The sequence below is a fragment of the Gorilla gorilla genome, chromosome 10 (assembly GCF_029281585.2).
Source record: "Gorilla gorilla gorilla isolate KB3781 chromosome 10, NHGRI_mGorGor1-v2.1_pri, whole genome shotgun sequence".
Taxonomy (NCBI): domain Eukaryota; kingdom Metazoa; phylum Chordata; class Mammalia; order Primates; family Hominidae; genus Gorilla; species Gorilla gorilla.
In genome coordinates, this window is record NC_073234.2 from 75,692,980 (window position 1) to 75,710,660 (window position 17,681).

The following is a 17,681-nucleotide window of genomic DNA, read 5'->3' on the forward strand; positions in this document are numbered from 1 at the left end:
TTGGTGAATTTTTATCCATTCTGCAATTCTGAGTCTTTTAAGTGGAGCATTTAGGCCATTTACATTCAACGTTAGTATTGAAATGTGAGGTGCCATTCCATTCACCATGCTATTTGTTGCCTGTATGCCTTGGGTTTTTTTTTTTTTTTTTTTGTATTTTTGTTTTATAGGTCCTGTGAGATTTATGCTTTAAAGATGTGCTGTTTGGGTGTGTTTCCAGGATTTGTTTCAAGATTTAGAGATTTTTTAAAATCAGTTATTGTAGTGTTAGCTTGGTAGTGGCGAATTCTGTCAACATTTGGTTGTCTGAAAAAGACTATGTTTCCTTCATATAAGATCCTTAGTTACACTGGATACAAAATTCTTGGCTGATAATTGTTTTGTTTGAGGAGGCTGAAGGTAGGGCCCCAATCCCTTCTAGCTCATAGGGTTTCTGCTGAGAAATCTACTGTTAATTGGATGGGTTGTCCTTTATAGGATACCTGGTGCTTTTGCCTCACAGCTCTTAAGAGTCTTTCCTTTATCTTAACTTTAGATAACCTGATGACAATGTGCCTAGGCAATTATCTTTTGCAATGATTTTCCCAGGTGTTCTTTGAGCTTCTTGTATTTGGATGTCTAGGTCCTAGCAAGGCTGGGGAAATTTTCCTTGATTATTCCCCAAATATGTTTTCCAAACTTTTAGATTTCTCTTCTTCCTCAGAAACACCAATTATTGTTAGGTTTGGTCGTTTAATCCCAGACTTCTTGGAGGCTTTGTTCATATTTTCTTATTCTTTTTTCTTTGTCTTTGTTAGATTGGGTTAATTCAAAGACCTTGTCTTCGAGCTCTGAAGTTCTTTCTTTGGCTTGTTCAATGATATTTCAGAGACTTGCCACAGCATTTTGCGTTTCTATAAGTGTGTCCATTGTTTCCTGAAGTTTTGAATGTTTTTTGTTTATGCTATTTATTTAATCAAATATTTCTCCCTTCACTTCTTGTATCTTTCTTTTTTTTTTTTAATTTCCTTAGATTGGGCTTTGCCTTTCTCTGGTGCCTCCCTGATTAACTTAATAATTAACCTTCTGAATTCTTTTCCAGGTAAATCAGGGATTTCTTCTTGGTTTGGACCCATTGCTGGTGAGCTAGAGTAATTTTTAGGTGGTGTTAAAGAACCTCATTTTGTCATATTACCAGAGTTGGTTTTCTGGTTCCTTCTCATTTGGGTAGGCTGTGTCTTTGGGAAGGCCTAGGGCTCAAGGCTGTTCAGATTTTTTTGTCCCACGGGATGGTCCCTTGATATAGTACTCTCCCATTTTCTTAGGGATATGGCTTCCTGAGAGCTGATCTGTAGTGATTGTTATCTCTCTTCTGGATCTAGCCACCCAGCAAATCTACAAGGCTCCAGGCTGGTACTGGGGGTTGTCTGCAGAGAGTCCTGTGATGTAAACCATCTGTGGATCTCTCAGCCATGGATGCCAGCACCTGTTCTGGTGGAGGTGGCAGGGGAGGAAAATGTACTCTGTAAGGGTCCTTGGCTTTGGTTGCTTAATGCACTATTTTTGTGATGGTTGGCCTCTTGCCAGGATTGGAGCTTTCAGTAGAGCATTAGCTATGGTAGTATGGTGGTGAGTGGGGCCCTAGAACTCCCAGGAGTATATGTCCTTTGTCTTCAGTTACCAGGGTGGGTAGGGAAGGACCATTAGGTGGGGGCAGGGTGAGGCATGTCTGAGCTCAGACTCTTCTTGGGCGGGTCTTGCCGCAGCTGCTGTGGGGGGTGGGGGGTGAGATTCTCAGGTTAATGGAGTTGTGTTCCTAGGTGGATTACGACTGCCTTTACTGTGTCATGCAGGTTGTCATGGAAGTGGGGAAAAGCTGGCAGTCACAGGCCTCACTAAGCTCCCACACAACCCAAAGGGCTGGTTTCACTCCCACTGTGGCCCACCCCCTACAACAGCACCAAGTCTGTTTTCAGGCAGTGGGCGAGCAGGGCTGAGAGCTTGCCCCAGGCTACCCACTTACCAGCTGCAAAACCAAGTAGGACGTTTGTTCTTCCCAGGCCTGTGGAGTCTGCACACTGAATTCATATCTTTCTCCAAGTCCTGGCCAGGAGACTTCTCAATCAGTTCAAACTGTTACAAAGTTCAGCTGGAGGTTTCCTGCTCCCTGTGGCCTTTTTCCAGTGCCTCTGACTGCCCCCCCTCCAAGGACTCTGTGAGGCAGGGCAGAAATGGCTTGCCAGGGGACCCAGTGAGTCCACAGGGCTTTTCCTGCTGCTTCCTCTACCCTGTATTTTGCTTGGCTCTCTAAATTGATTCAACTCCAGGTAAGGTCAGAATTTTCTGCCATAATCTAGACCTTCAGGTTCCCTCGTGGGGGTGTTCCGGGGTGAATGATCTCCCTTTCCCACTTCCAAAGTTTGGGCACTCACAGTATTTGGGGTGTCTCCTGACTCCTGCAGGAGCAATCTGCTTCCTTCAGAGGGTCTGTGGGTTCTCTTGGCTTTCCTAATGTATGCCTGCGGTCATTCTGGAGCAATAGTTCATGATGCAAGCCTCCACGTGCTGCTCTGTGCATTCAACTGGGAGCTGCAATCTCGTTCTGCCTCCTGTCCACCATGATCCTCTCCTTCTGATATCATGTTTTTCTGCATGATGTTGATCCTTGTAGATATTCTTCAGTGTCTGGGCACTGAAGACTTAGGTGTTCCTTGGAATCCTCTCACTCTGGGCTTGTTTGTACCTGTCCTTCTTGGGAAGGCTTTCTAGATATTCAAGAGAACTTAGGTGTTATAATTTAAGTTGTATCTGCTTTAGAAGGCACCACAAACCCAATAACTCTGTGGTTCTTGCAGACTCATAGAGGTACTACTTTAATGGCCTTGGACAAGATCTGGAAGAATTATCTGGGTTACCAGGCAGATTATTGTTCTCTTCCCTCACTTTCTCCCAAATAAGTAGAGTCTCTCTCTCTCTCTCTCTCTCTCTCTCTCTCTCTCTCTCTCTCTCTCTTTCTGTTCTGAGCTATTAGGAGCTGGAGGTTGTGTGACAGAAGCACCCCTGTGGCCACCACCACTACAAGTGTGCTGGGTCAGACCTGAAGCCAGTACACAGCTGAGTCTTGCCTAAGGCTTGCTGTTACCACTCCCTGGCTATGCCCTGTGTTTGCTAAAGGCCCCAGAGCTTTATAAAAGCAGGTGGTAAGGCCAGCCAGGCCTGTGTCCTTCCCTTCAGGGTGACAAGTTCCCCCAGGCCCTGGGCATGTCCAGAGGTCCCGTCCAGGAGCCAGGGACTAGAATCAAAAATCTTAGAAGTCTATCCAGTGTTTTGTTATATTGTTCTGCAGCTGAGCTGGCACTCAAACCACAAGACACAGTCCTTCCCCCTCTTCCATCCCCTTTCCAAAGGCAGAGGCGCCTCACCCTGTGGCCACCACCACCACAGGCCCACATGGAGTACTGCTGCTAAAGCCCAAGGGCTCTTCAGCCACCTTGTGGTGAATGCTGCCTGCCAGTGCAGTGCTAGTGGTGGTAGCCACAGGGGTACTTGTGTTATACCACTCCCAGGTGGCTCAGAACAGAGTGAGAGACTCCATTCATTTGGGAAAAGTAAGGGAAGAAAACAAGGATCTTTGCCTGGTAACCCACTCTGGCCTAGGGCAGGTCCAGAAATGCCATCCAAGAGCCATGTCCTGAAATCTGGGACCCCAAGAGCCTGCTTTGTGCTGTACTCTGCTGTGGCCAAGCTAGTACCTAAGGTACAAGACAAAGTATCCTTTGCTTTTCCCTTCACTTTTCTCAAGTAAAGGAGTCTCACTCTGTAGCCAATGCAGCATGTGCTAAGCCTTAACCGCAGCCAGCCGGTGTTAGAGTCTTACTCAAGGCCCTCAACATAGTATCTGGGTATTGCTGCTGGTTATTTAGGACCCAAGGGCTCTTCAGTTAGCAAATGATGAATTTTTCCAGGATTAGGTCCCTCCCTTCAAGACAGCAGATTCCCTTCTGGTCCAGGGTCCTCCCTTTCCTGGAGCTAAGTCCTGGAAAGGGGGCCTCACAACTCTTACTGGTGCTCTATCCTGCTGTGGGCTGAGCTGCCTATCACAGCTCTATCCTGCTGTGGCTGACGTTCAAGATGCCAGACAAAGTCCTCCATACTCTTCCCTCTCCTCTCCTCAAGCTGAGGCAAGGGGTCTGTTTTTAAGCCACAAGCTATGCAGCCTGGGGCTAAGGAAGGGGTGATGCTAGCACTCCCTTAGACACCTCGCTGGTGTCTCAGTAGGTCACATGACCCCCTAGTCCACTGGCTCTGGGCCCAGTCCAGCACTAGGACTCACCTAGGAGTTGCAGTCCTTGTGGCCTAGACTGTCTTTCAAGTTTATTAAGGGCCCCAGAGCACTTTAGCCTGCAGTGGCAAGGCTTTTGGGAACTCAAGTTCAGACTGCTGAGATGGGAAATTCCTCTCTGGCTAGGGCTACTTTAATTGCTCTCTCCATGGTGGGCATCAATAGAGATGGTCCTTTTTTTTCTGTTATAATAAGGCAGCACTGAGTTCAATGCCTCACAATTGCTGTGATCTCCTTCTCCCACGCACACTGAAACACTCTCCTCACCACACTGCTGCTGCCAGGAAGTGGGGGACGGTTGGTGTCAGTGACTAAAGACTGTTTATCCTACCTTTTCAGTGGCTCTTTCGGCAATATGAAGTTAGAACCAAGTACTGTGTGTACTCAGCTGATTTTTGGTTCTTATAGAGGTGATTCTTTTGTGTATAGCATGTAGATAGTTGTTAAACTGGTGTCTTTGTAGGGGGCATGATTGGTGGAAACTTCTCTTCCACTGTCTTGCTCTGCCCCTTCTCTGGATTTGTAATTCCCACAAATGTGCCAACTCCCTGTACCTAGTAAACTGGGTGAGACAGGTGGTGGCTACTTCAAGCTCAGCCTTGGTGGATAATTCTTTTTCTGCAAATGCAGATACTCACAGAGTAACTGGTTCTAAGAGATCTACACAATGAATAATTAAGTTTTACCATCTACACTCTCTTCAGCCTAGTTTATAGACAAGGAAGTATTTTTATAGTTATTCTATGGAGAATATTTGTGCCATGAAGATTTTAAATCTCATCATCCCTTCCTGGAAATTTGGCTGGTCTGGAGCATCAAAACAGTAATCAAATTCCTAATTTTTAATGTAAAAAATATAAAATGAAATAGATAACATATTGAGAAAAGTATACATAAAGTATATGTAATTTAAAAATAAGTAAAATGAACAAACTCATGCCTACCACCCAGCTTAAGAAACAAAACAAATACAACATTAACTATGTATTGAAGTCACCTGTGTCTCCCTCCATCCCCAATCCCAGCCCCTATAAAAGGCAATCTCAGCCATTATCCTGAATTTTCTATTTATCAGTTCCTTGCTTTCCTTTGCAGTTTTACCACTGCTGTATGTATCCCTAACACGTGCATATTTGTGTGTGCCTATAATTTTGTAAGTTTTTAACTTTATGTAAAATACATCATATTTTTCCCAATGATTTGTTTTGTTTAACATGTTTATGAGATTCATTCATGTAGGTGTGTGTGGCTCTAATTAATTGATTTCTGACTGTTATATACATAGACATTTTATTCGTTTTCCAACTGATGAACATTTGGGTTGTTTCCAGAACTTTGCTATAATAAATGATGTTGCTATGAACGTCATTGTACATGTACCTTGGACAGTAATGGCTGGGTTATGGGTACCTATGTCTCCAGCTCTGTTAGATAATCCCTAGTTGTTTTCTAATTTGGTTTCTAGCAACATAAGAATTTCTGTTCCTCTATACCCTTACTAATACTTAATGTTGTCTTATTGTGACTTTTAAAACATATTTTATGAGTATTAAATAGTATCTCATTGTGATTTTAATTTGAATTTCCCTGGCTACTAATAATGTTGAGCATATTTCTTATACTTAATGAACATTGAGTTCTTATTTTTTTCCCATTTTCTTCTGAGTATTTGACTTTTACTTATTGATATATAGGCTTTCCTCCCTTTTTAATTGTGAAATAATTTGCAAAAATACACAAAACATCTATGTACAGTTTAATAAATAATTTAAAGGAAATAGCTGTGTAAGGACAACCTAAGACAAGAAATAAATATTTCCAGGACCTCAGAAACCCCACATGTTTTGCTAATTCAATCCCATCTTTTGCTCTAGAAGGAATCATTACCCTGATTTTTTTTTGACAATCAATTCTTTGCTTTTTTGATAGTTTTACTATGTATGCATCCCTGAACAATATAGTTTAATGTGGTCTATTTTGAACTGTATGTTATTTTTATACTTTTGGCTTTTACTTCTTTACATCAATATTATACTTGTGAAAGCATGATTTCATAGCTTATCTTGAAGTGTCCAGAATTTGTGGTCTATCTTATTTTAGCCCTACAGCTTGGCCTATAACTCAGATTTACATGGGATTATCTGAGTTGAAATTTAAATAAACTTAAAACAAACTAATACTCATCTAATTCCACTTACGTCTCCCATTTTACCCAAATTTACAAATCTCTCCATGTTAATTCCAGATGAGTCAGGAGATTTGATTAAATTTCTAGTTAGTTGCTATAGTAGCAGATTTATTTTTGTTTTATTGGTACCTTATTCCTGAACATTTTCCATTTAGTATAATCAGTAATTAACTTTTATACACCCACACTTCACATTTACTATCTCTGAGGCATGGCCAGTTCTTTTATTTTCTTTTTTCCTTAATACCAGTAGCCTAACTACGTACCTTAGAAGAACTTCTGGTTCTTAGTATGAAACAGCCTGATAAGTTATAAGTAAACAAATTTGGGGCCCAAGACCATGGTGCTTGGTAAATATTAATAATTACGGCCCAAGGATGTTGCCAATTATACATAAGTGAGTTAATTTTTTAAAAAAATGTACTGATATTCACCTAGCTTTTTTGTTTCTGATCTTCTTTCCTAAAATACCCTCTGAATTTAATTCATATTACTTCAGTTCAACAAACAATTATTGAGGGCCTAGGCAATATGCCCTCCCTTAACCATTAAAAAGGAAGAAAGAAGAAAAAAATAGTGATTTCTTCTTCAATGGATTCGTAGTTGATATAGTTGGATGCCCTCTCCAAATCTCTTTTTGGGATGTAATTCCCAGTGTTGAAGGCAGGGCCCATTGGGAGGTGATTGGATCATGGAGGACAGATTTCTCATGAATGGTTTAGCACCATCCCATTGGTGCTGTCCTCACAAGAGTGAGTCCTCACAAGATTGAGTGAGTCCTCACAAGAGTGAGTGAGTTCTCACAAGATCTGGTTGCTTAAAAGTGTGTGGCACCCTCCCACCTCTCTCTTGCTTCTGCTCTCGCCATATGACATGCCTGCTCCTGCTTCCCTTTCTGCTGTGAGCAAAAGCTCCCTGAGGCCTCCCTGGAAGCTGAGCAGATACTGGCACCATGCTTCCTGCACAGCTTGCAGAACAGTGAGCCAATTAGACCTCTTTTCCTTATAAATTACCCAGCTTCCAGTATTTCTTTATAGCAATAATAGAATGAACTGACACAGAAAATAATCCAGGAAAGAAGACACATGTACAGACAACATAGAATACAGGGGCAATAATAGAAGCAAGAACAGGTGAAAATCACATAGAGGAGAGATAAATTCACTCTATTAGAGTTCAGTGTGTTAAGAAATGACATCACAGAAGAAAGAGCCATCCAAGATGGTTTTAAGAGGTTGAATAGAAACTTTCCAGCTGAGAGAAACAGGATGGGCAAAAGCCAGAGCTTACAATGGGTTAAGTGAACTACATGTGGTTCAGTGCTGCTGGATCTTTAATCACAAGGGGAAGCCTGAAGAGAGATGACGCTACAGAGAAGTCTTAAGTCAGGTCACAAAGGGCATGCTATGTGGTTTGTCAAGGAGTTTGTGTTTTAGAAATATAACCTCCAAGATGTTGTGGAATTTAGGTCATCAGCTATACACTAAGTGTTAGGATTGGCTTGACTGACAGTAACTCACCACTTAAAAAGCTAGTCCAGAGATCCAGTTCACCATCATATCAGAGACTCAGCCCCTTCCTATATTGTTGGTTGTCATGTCAGCCCCAATCTAATGTCTAGGAGGGCATCCACAGTCCATGCAGCAAGCTTAAGCAAGGACAAAGCAAATGAGGGCAAACTGTGCCTGCCAATGGTCTTTCTGAGAAGATCCTCAGAAAGTGCCGCATGACTTTTCAACCTACCTCCCGTTGGTCAGCACTTAGTCACATGGTCACACCCAAACCCAAGGTAAACTGGGAGGAGAAAAAATGAAAGTGGAGGACAACTGGCAGTTTTTGCTGCTAAGAAATAAGACATCGGAAGTGAGGAAGACCAATAAAAAGATTACTGCAGTATTTCAGTGGGAGATAACAAGGGCTGCATGGAGGTAGTGTTGGTGAGAATGGAAAGGGAAGCAGGACCTGAGAGCTATTTAGGCAGCAGAGTGGTTAAGAGTTGGTGATCTAGTGGATGGGGTGATGGCTTTTGGTTTTTGGCTTGAGTAGCTGAGTAGGTAGAGGTATCATCATGGGGAATTTTCATCATAAAACAAACGGAAGGGAAAAAGAACAAATATTAAAACAAGAAAAAAAATCAAATAGTACTTTTACTGTATAAAGTCTACTTGCCTTTGACACTACCCTTCCCCTAGTGCTTCCTCCTAAGGTTTAGATAATCCTTACCAGCAGAAGGGAAGACACCAACATCCAAATGACATAGAACACTGGGCCTTTTCCTTCTACTCAAGACAGTGAGATGGGAAAACTGAATTCCAGACCTAACTGTCACCAACGGGACCAATGACTGAGGGCAACTGAGTTCATCCTTTGTGACTTAGTTTCTTCATCTGTAAAATATGAAAGTTGAACTAGCTAATGTTTGTGATCTCATTCAGCTATAGAATTCTTGGATTCACTAATCATAGCAATCACCCACGCTAATCAACATCACAAAAAAATGAACAACCTTATGTCACCCCAGCCATGCATAACTCACCAATGAAAAAAGATAACTGAGGCAAAAACTTAAAGGTCAGGTAAAACACAATTTCCTAATTAGACATCACATCTCTTCAGTTGGCTGTTGGAAACCTAGTTTAGTGTGGTCTGTTGGTATTAAACTTTGGCACATTTACAAAGTATTTTATTAAAGTGAAGAGGGTTTTGCCAATTGCATTTCAAAATTACTTTAAAAGATTTTACCTGGGGGGGAAAGGATTACTTTTCCTATTATGTGCATAAGCCTACATGTGGTTGCTGAAAATATCTCCCTTGAGTTAAGAAGTTTTTTCCTTTTGGTTGGTTAAGTACATAATGTTCCACCTACTACAAAGGATTAAAATGACCTGTTTCATCACAGAGTAAGGTAATCGCAGCAGCATGTGATTTTTGGCAGAAAGAACACTTTGTAATTGCTAATTTCCTACATCTAAATTCAGCTGAAGGTTGCAGCCCAAGTCCATAGTATTTCACAAGTCTTAACAAGCAGAACCCAAGGATGCTGCCAGGTTTTTAGACTGCCAATGAAACTGGAAGAGCAGAGAGTTTGCTGAGGGTGAGCCTTTATGAAGGAATGTTCAAATCCAAGACCCTGAATGTCTTACAGACACATGAAAGAGTCCATGGGACACAACTGTCAGACTCGGGTGTTTATTTTGGCCCCAGACTCTCTTCTCATCTCCTCTGTGCTTTCTGCCAACTGGCAGCTGTCCTCAAGGTCAGACCCTTTATTAAAAAATCAGCAACTTAAATAAAAACCAGTAATGCTTTCAGCAAGTATAATCCGTTTTACTTGAGAAGTGTTTCAACTAGTATTTCTTTTGATGCAAAGAAAGTTTGAAAATATGATATAAATAAAATATTTTAGAACTCACATCTACGACCTCTAGGACCGAATTTGTATTTTCAGCCATGGAAAAACACTCCTTACTGAATAAGTATTAGACCCCAGTCTATGATGAAAATATACATTTTCCACGTGGCCAAAAGAAAACAAATGCAAATAATACCATCATGATATAATCGACTTTGAAGCTATGATTTTATGTTCCTTAAGTCTCCAAATAAGTTTTAACCCTGTTAGTTGTATTTTAAAAGGAATCATTCTTTGCAGATGTCAAACCAGATGTTAAAATGCGTTTCTTTACTATTTGTCAAAGCATTAGATGTAGTCACATTTGCAAGATGGGAGACCTGGAGTTCTGGAGTTCTGGACTAGAGCTGGCAACCTGGATTCTGCATACCTGATTAGGTCTATAAAATGTCCTCAGGCATATAAAATCCGTGCATTAGAAGTCAATTCTCGAAAGTCAAAACATCATATAGGACTTTTGCTGACCAAAAACTAAAGGTATGTGTAGGAGCTGATGTGCCATAGCTTAAAGAGTACAGGTTCAGTGGTTACACTGAGCAGTGCTCAAGGCCAAGCTTGTCCCTTCTTAGCAAGACAACCTTGGGTCAACCACTTAGCCTACCTCAAAGTTAATTTTTGATTGTTTCAATTGTGCTTTAAGTGAGGAAAATCATAAATATATTGTATACATCATATATATTCATCACATATATTATTGATATATATAAATTGGCAGCTCAATCCCTCTCATTGCTCAGGTCTAAATCCCTGGAGTCATCTTGTCTTCTCTTTTCCTCTTACACTTCCTATCTAATCTGCCAGCAAATTCTGCCAGCTTTGCTTTCAAACTATATCCAGAGTCCGAACACATCTCATCACCTCCATTGCCACCATTCTGGAGGTTGGTGCCATAGGCTCTCCCTGGATGATGGAAGCAGTCTCATCTTCTCTGGTCTCTCTGCTTCTTATTCTCTTAATTTCAACACAGAAGCCAAAGTAGTCCTTTAAAGACACAAGCCAGATCATGACACTCATTGGCTCAAGTTTCCCTGGCTTGTGATTTTCCTTCTCTCTCAGAGGAAAGCCAAAGTCCTCCCCCCCTGTACTGATAAGACCCTGAGGCTCTGGCCTCTCCTTCGCCTCTCACTCATTTCTTATCACTGTCTAAGCCCATCCCCATCACTCTCTGCTCCCTCTCCCAGCCTTACTAGGCTCTTTGCCAAGTCCTATCTCAGATCTCTGCACTTGTGGCTCCCTCTACCAGCGGAGGCTGGTGCATTAACCCAGGTACAAGATTACAAGGACAAAATATTAGAATTGAATCACTGAGATTCAAAAAGATACGGGGAAATCCAAGGCACATTTAAGAATGAGATATGATATCTCAAATAGGAGCAAGGCGATTAAAAAGGGTAAAAATAAAATCTGTGTTCCTATATTGTCTAAAGATATTTTTGGCCAGGTGTGGTTGCCTGGTAATCCCAGCACTATGGGAGGCAGAAGGAATGAGGATTGCTTGAGCTCAGCAGTTCAAGACCAGCCTGGGCAACATAGTGAGACTTCGGCTCTACTAAAAGTTTTTTAAAAACATTATCGGCCGGGCACGGTGGCTCACGCCTGTAATCCCAACACTTTGGGAGGCCGAGGCGGGTGGATCACGAGGTCAGGAGATGGAGACCATCCTGGCTAACACGGTGAAACCCCGTCTCTACTAAAAAAAAAAAAAAAAAAAAAATTAGCCGGGCGCAGTGGCGGGCACCTGTAGTCCCAGCTACTCGGGAGGCTGAGGTAGGAGAACGGTGTGAACCCGGGAGGTAGAGCTTGCAGTGAGCCAAGATACCAAGATAGCACCACTGCACTCCAGCCTGGGCGAAAGATCGAGACTCCGTCTCAAAGAAAAAAAAAAAAAAAAATTATCCAGGCATGGTGGCACGAACCTGTAGTCTCAGCTACTCAGAAGGCTGAGGCAGGAGGATCATTTGAGCCCTGGAGGTCAAGGTTGCAGTGAGCCATGATCGTGCTACTGCACTCCAGCCTGGACAACAGAGTGAGACCTACTCTCAAATAAATAAATAAACTGCTTAAATAACTTATTATATATTAGGTGACAAAAGTTTTCAGGTATAGGTTTGGTGTGCATTTCGTAGTTAGCATTGCAAACTATCTCCTAACTCTAAAATTCTATAATTAGCAGATACTATAAAAATGATTATGAAAATCAAATACAGATGATTTCTCACATAACTCTGCTTATAGAGTATTGACACAGTCTTATTTAAATATCAAATTTAGGTTGTCATATTTTAAAAAGTTTTTTCCAGATGTATGGTTTCATGAGAAGCCATCTGCAACTTCCAAAAATTTATTCGGAACCCATGAAGTTTTAATGTTTCCGCACTTTGAGGTCTCCTATTGAATATTCCACTTTTCTCATGATCTAAGTGTTTTGTTTGATTCTTTATAGGCTTCTGAGCAAGATCACCATTTGGAGACAGACTTATCTAAAGTGAGTTATAAATTTGTATGCAATTTACCGATTAACAGGTATGAAAAATAACAGCTGATTTAATTTAATTATTACATCATAGGATGATAAGCTTGGAAGTGAGCTTTGCATAATATTCCCTGTCATGACCATCCTCTGTTGACACAGATACATAGACAGGGTTATTTGTGGCTGTAGAAAATGTGAAGCAGACAGTACTTGGAAGTGAAGGGAAGAAACCACAGCAAGATCTTGCCTGGAATTCTTCTTTTGGTCACTCTGGAATCCTAGTTAGATCCTGAAAATCCATATGGAGCTACCATATAATCTTCCTCTCCCTCAGTGAAGAAACATTTCAGACCTGTTGGCTGTGGGACCCATGATACCAGGCTTTTGCCCCTTCACATGGATGAGGATGAGATAAAAGTCGAGGAATAAAGGAAGTCAGGTGTAAATAAAAGTAAATACAGCCAAGTCCTGCATAAAGATCTTTCGATCAATGATGGACTTCAAATATGACAGTGGTCTCATAACATTTTATTGCATTTTTACTGTAGTCTTTCTATGTTTAGATACACAAATACTTAGATTGTGTTACAATTGCCTGCAGTATTCAGTACAGTAACATGCTATACAGGTTTGTAGCCTAGGGGCAATAGGCTATCCCATATAACCTAGGTGTGTAGTAGGCCATATCATCTAGGTTTGCATAAGTACACTTTGTGATGTTTGCACAACGAAAATCACCTAATGATGCATCTCTCAGAACTAGAACATATACCCATCATTAAGCAACACACAACTGTATATTTTCTAAACTAGATTTAACTCTTTATAATATCAATTATTTTTATCAGTTTTTATGTCAGAATTTGATACCTATGATGATAAAGTTTAATCAAAAGAGTAATATATTTGAAAAATAATGGCTTCATTGTTAAATTCTGTGATTTAGAGGTGCTCAACTTTTTGTCTTAGAATCGCCTTTCCTAATCCTAATAGGTTCAAAGAGTCAGAGAAACAACATAACTATGATAATATTACCCATCTTGACAGCTGACCTGCCAACTACATTACCTTGTTGCTCCTCACATTTTATCAGCAAAAGAGATGCCTCCATTGAAAATGAATCCAGATGTTTTAAACGCAGATGCTTTGGAGATAAAACAACAGTAGTTCTGTTTGACAAATAAAGCACTGCCTGGGGCCTTTAGCTTATCCCTAGTACATAACTCTGGCCATATGACCATTTCTCAGCAGCACAGTCAGCACTGGCTCATAATAATAGGCATGCAGTCCATTGTGATGTCTTATGTACACTGCTACAGGATGCTTCCAGGAAATATAAGCCTTATCTGCCTTTTCCTCCTCTCTTTTGATTGGAGAGATTGCTGTTCAGAATAGAAAGCTTCTCTACTAACTTAAATTAGTTCCAAGTAGGCTAAAGCTTACTGTTCATGGGGGATTATATGCCATGTCCTTAAATACATGGTCTTACTTGTTCTCATAACAACCCGGTAAGGGAGGTATCCATTTCCCCATTTTGAAAAGAAGAAATAGATCTCAGAGAGGTTAAACAGCTTACCAAAGTCTCATAGGTTTAAGAGATTGCTCTCAATTCAATTTCAGGTTTGTCTGATTTCAAAGTCCAGGCTTTTCCCACCCAGGTTCAAAGAAGGAAAAGTCATGAAATTACCCAAACTAGAGGTTACTATATCTGACCTCTGAACTTACCAAATCCATAGTGTAGCTTTGATCGTTAAACAGGTTGATGATAATTTTGGTATAGATCAGGCAAATTTCACAATTATTTAGATAAAAGTAATTCTGTTTTAGAAAGAATTACTATAAAGACTGTCTATATTTTGTTCATTTTATCAAACATATAAGGGTACAACTATATGAGGATATTATGCCAGTCCCTGGAAATAGGATGAATAAAGCACAGCCCTTGCCCTTAATCTCATAGCATCATGGTAAAGATAGATTTGAAATAATGCCAGCAACTGGGAGTGTTATTCATAATATTTAATACTTGTGCTGAACAAGTACCCACCAATCAGAATGGAGACTGACTATATACAGCTGGTATGGATGGCCACAGTGCAAATGATTGCGTATCAGTTTTGCCTTAACAATGGAATCAATACTGAAATAGAGATACATGAAAACATCAGTGGAAAGGTGGATGGAAGAAGGGGCCAGAGGGGGTCATGAAAAACTACAAAATAGAGATGATGCATGATCTGAACCTTAACAGATAAGTGGGAGTTTTCCATTGGACAAAAGAGGACATGGCATTCTAGGCAGAGGACACAACTAAATTGAACAAAGCCTGGGTGGCATAGGGAAGTGTCTAGTAGCCTACTGTGGTTAGATCACAGGGCTTGCAGAGAGTAGTGGCAGATGATAATGAAATTTGTCTTAGGCCCAATCATGAAGGGCCTTAGCAAATCTAATAAGTTTTTACTTTCTTCTCTGGGTATCAGAGAACCCAAATAATTACATCTATGCTTGAGATAATTTGGGGGGTACAATAGAGAATGCACTGGCAGGGGAAAACCGCTCAGAGGCTCACTGGGTAGTTCTGGAGAGATGCGATTGGAGTCTATACCGGTATTGTTGAAAAGAGAAGGGGATGGATGCAAGAGGCATTTGATAATATGCAGTGGTTGGTTGAGTATATTGAGAGAGGGAAAGGAAGAATCAAGAATGAGTCCAAAACTCTTGGCTTGAACAGTTTAGTTGGTTTTTACTGAGATAGCGCAGGGAGATGGAGATAACATCTCCAGGATGTTTGGAAATTGAGCAAGATAATAAGCTTGGTTTGGGGCATAGTGTGCATACAGAACACCTAAATAGAGAAGTCAAAGAGGCAATTAGTATTATTATAGATAACTGATAGCACCTGCCCTATTTATTAGTCAATGCCTTGTATAGTCATCTTTTGGTATCCATGGGGGATTGGTTCCAGGCCCTTCTGCAAATGCCAGAATCCTTAAATGCTAAAGTCCCTGATATAAAATGGTGTGATATTTGCATATAACCTACACATACCACCTGTATACTTTAAATTCTCTCTAGATTACTTACAACAGCTAATACAATGTAAATGCTATATATATAGTTGTTATACTGTGTTGTTTAGGGAATAATAGTAAGAAAAAAGTCTGTACATCTTCAGTACAGATGCAACCATTCATTTTAAAAAATATATATTTTTGATCTGCTGTTGGGTGAATCCACAGATGCAAAATGCACAGAAATAGAGGGCTGACTGTGTATGTTTACACTTACTTGACAGATAACTCATAGCCTAGGAAGGAGAAACTTGAAAACTAAAATATGTAATTACTCCTCCTTTAGGAGAAGTTATGTTGAAAATAACATGGATTAGGTTAGTGCTTTTTCTGAGCGTAATGCTATCTTTTTCCACCATGTTTTCATTTGTCTAAGAACAGAATCGGGATGCTGAACAGATCTGCCTAAATTAGATCAGCTTAATTTGGTTAGATGGTTTGGGTCAATTTATAGATTGCATATCATATTTTATAAATATCAACATGTATTTTAAAACCTAATTTTGCTTATTTGGATTTCATTGTACTGTTAAGGTCAAAGTTAGATTTTGACTGCTTTACAGGTGAGTTTGATTTGCAAAGATCCCTGAGACAGGCCTTTGAAGGATGTTTTCATTATTTTGCTTTAGTGAATTTCAAGATTGCATATGCTGTGATATAGTAACAGGCTGCACATAAAAATTCAATGCTGACTTGGCAAACGGCAACTGTGGGAATTGCCAAGTTTTGGTTCATAGTCTGAATCTGCACTAGTCTACACAGTGGTAGTGAATCTTCATATCAAGGAGCAGTATAGTATTAAACAGATCCCTCATTTACATAGTTTTGCATTAAACTGATTCACATACATATGTAATACATTGTGTGACTATATCTCAATCACATTGAAATCATATTTTACTTTTATTTGGTTACTTGCTCCTATGAGGATCCCCAGGAAAAAAAAGCTATGGAGTTGAGTAATTTACTTTTGGCACATTCTCGCCTACTGGTGCCACTATTTTCCAACCTACAGCCCTTAAACTAGCTCTACTTACCCAGTAACCGTCATTGCAGTATTTCACCCACGTATACAGATCACCTTTGCTCCTCCTCCCTAGGTGTCATTTAAACTCATATTTAGGGTAAATGCTATATTTTAGGGATTTCAGTTTATTCACAGTAGTGTAAACATGATTGGACAATCTTCTTAAAGTGTGTGTGTGTGTATGTGTGCACATGTGTACCCTATAACATAGAATGTCTTCTTAGATGAATGAGCTGCTTCCTGTTGTGTTCTGCAAAATGGGAGAAAGGAGGACAAATAAGCATGTGGACAACTAGGCAGGTGAACAAGGGAAGAAGCCTGTCCATGGAGTGAAGTCAAGGTGCTAGTAGGTAGGAGGATTCAGTCCAGTGGGATTAGAGAAACCCAATCTCACCACCTGCTACCAACCCCACATATGCTCCTACCATGGGCATGATAGGACAGGGAAGTGGGATCAGCACAGACCCTGATGCCTCACATGCACAGAATCTATTTACTGAATTTAGAAAATAGAGCTGGGCAATATCATACTGAATGGGCAAAAACTGGAAGCATTCCCTTCGAAAACTGGCACAAGACAAGGATGCCCTCTCTCACCACTCCTATTCAACATAGTGTTGGAAGTTCTGGCTAGGGCAATCAGGCAGGAGAAAGAAATAAAGCGTATTCAATTAGGAAAAGAGGAAGTCAAATTGTCCCTGTTTGCAGATGACATGATTGTATATTTAGAAAACCCCATTGTCTCAGCCCAAAATCTCCTTAAGCTGATAGGCAACTTCAGCAAAGTCTCAGGGTACAAAATCAATGTGCAAAATTCACAAGCATTCCTATACACCAATAACAGACAAACAGAGAGCCAAATCATGAGTGAATTCCCATTTACAACTGCTTCAAAGAGAATAAAATACCTAGGAATCCAACTTACAAGGGATGTGAAGGACCTCTTCAAGGAGGACCACAAACCACTGCTCAATGAATTAAAAGAGGACACAAACAAATGGAAGAACATTCCATGCTCATGGGGAAGAATCAATATTGTGAAAATGGCCATACTGCCCAAGGTAATTTATACATTCAATGCCATCCCCATCAAGCTACCAATGACTTTCTTCACAGAATGGGAAAAAACTACTTTAAAGTTCATATGGAACCAATAAAGAGCCTGCATTGCCAAGACAATCCTAAGCCA

At 40.5% G+C, this 17,681-nt stretch overlaps 2 long non-coding RNA genes across 3 annotated transcripts in view; one reads left to right on the top strand and one right to left on the bottom strand.

Annotated features, from left to right (window-relative positions):
• The window catches only part of LOC129525853 (uncharacterized), a 41,769-nt gene extending 28,151 nt beyond the window's left edge, over window positions 1-13,618 (bottom strand). For both annotated transcript variants that reach the window (XR_008670379.2, XR_008670378.2), the window contains exon 1: window positions 13,463-13,618. This is a non-coding gene — a long non-coding RNA (uncharacterized lncRNA). The remainder of the gene's footprint in view (window positions 1-13,462) is intronic.
• Window positions 1,881-16,766, top strand: LOC134756569 (uncharacterized). The gene is made up of 4 exons (XR_010129357.1): window positions 1,881-2,306; window positions 10,208-10,398; window positions 12,365-12,406; window positions 16,717-16,766. It is a non-coding gene; the product is annotated as an uncharacterized lncRNA (long non-coding RNA).
• Window positions 16,767-17,681: the final 915 nt, after the last annotated feature.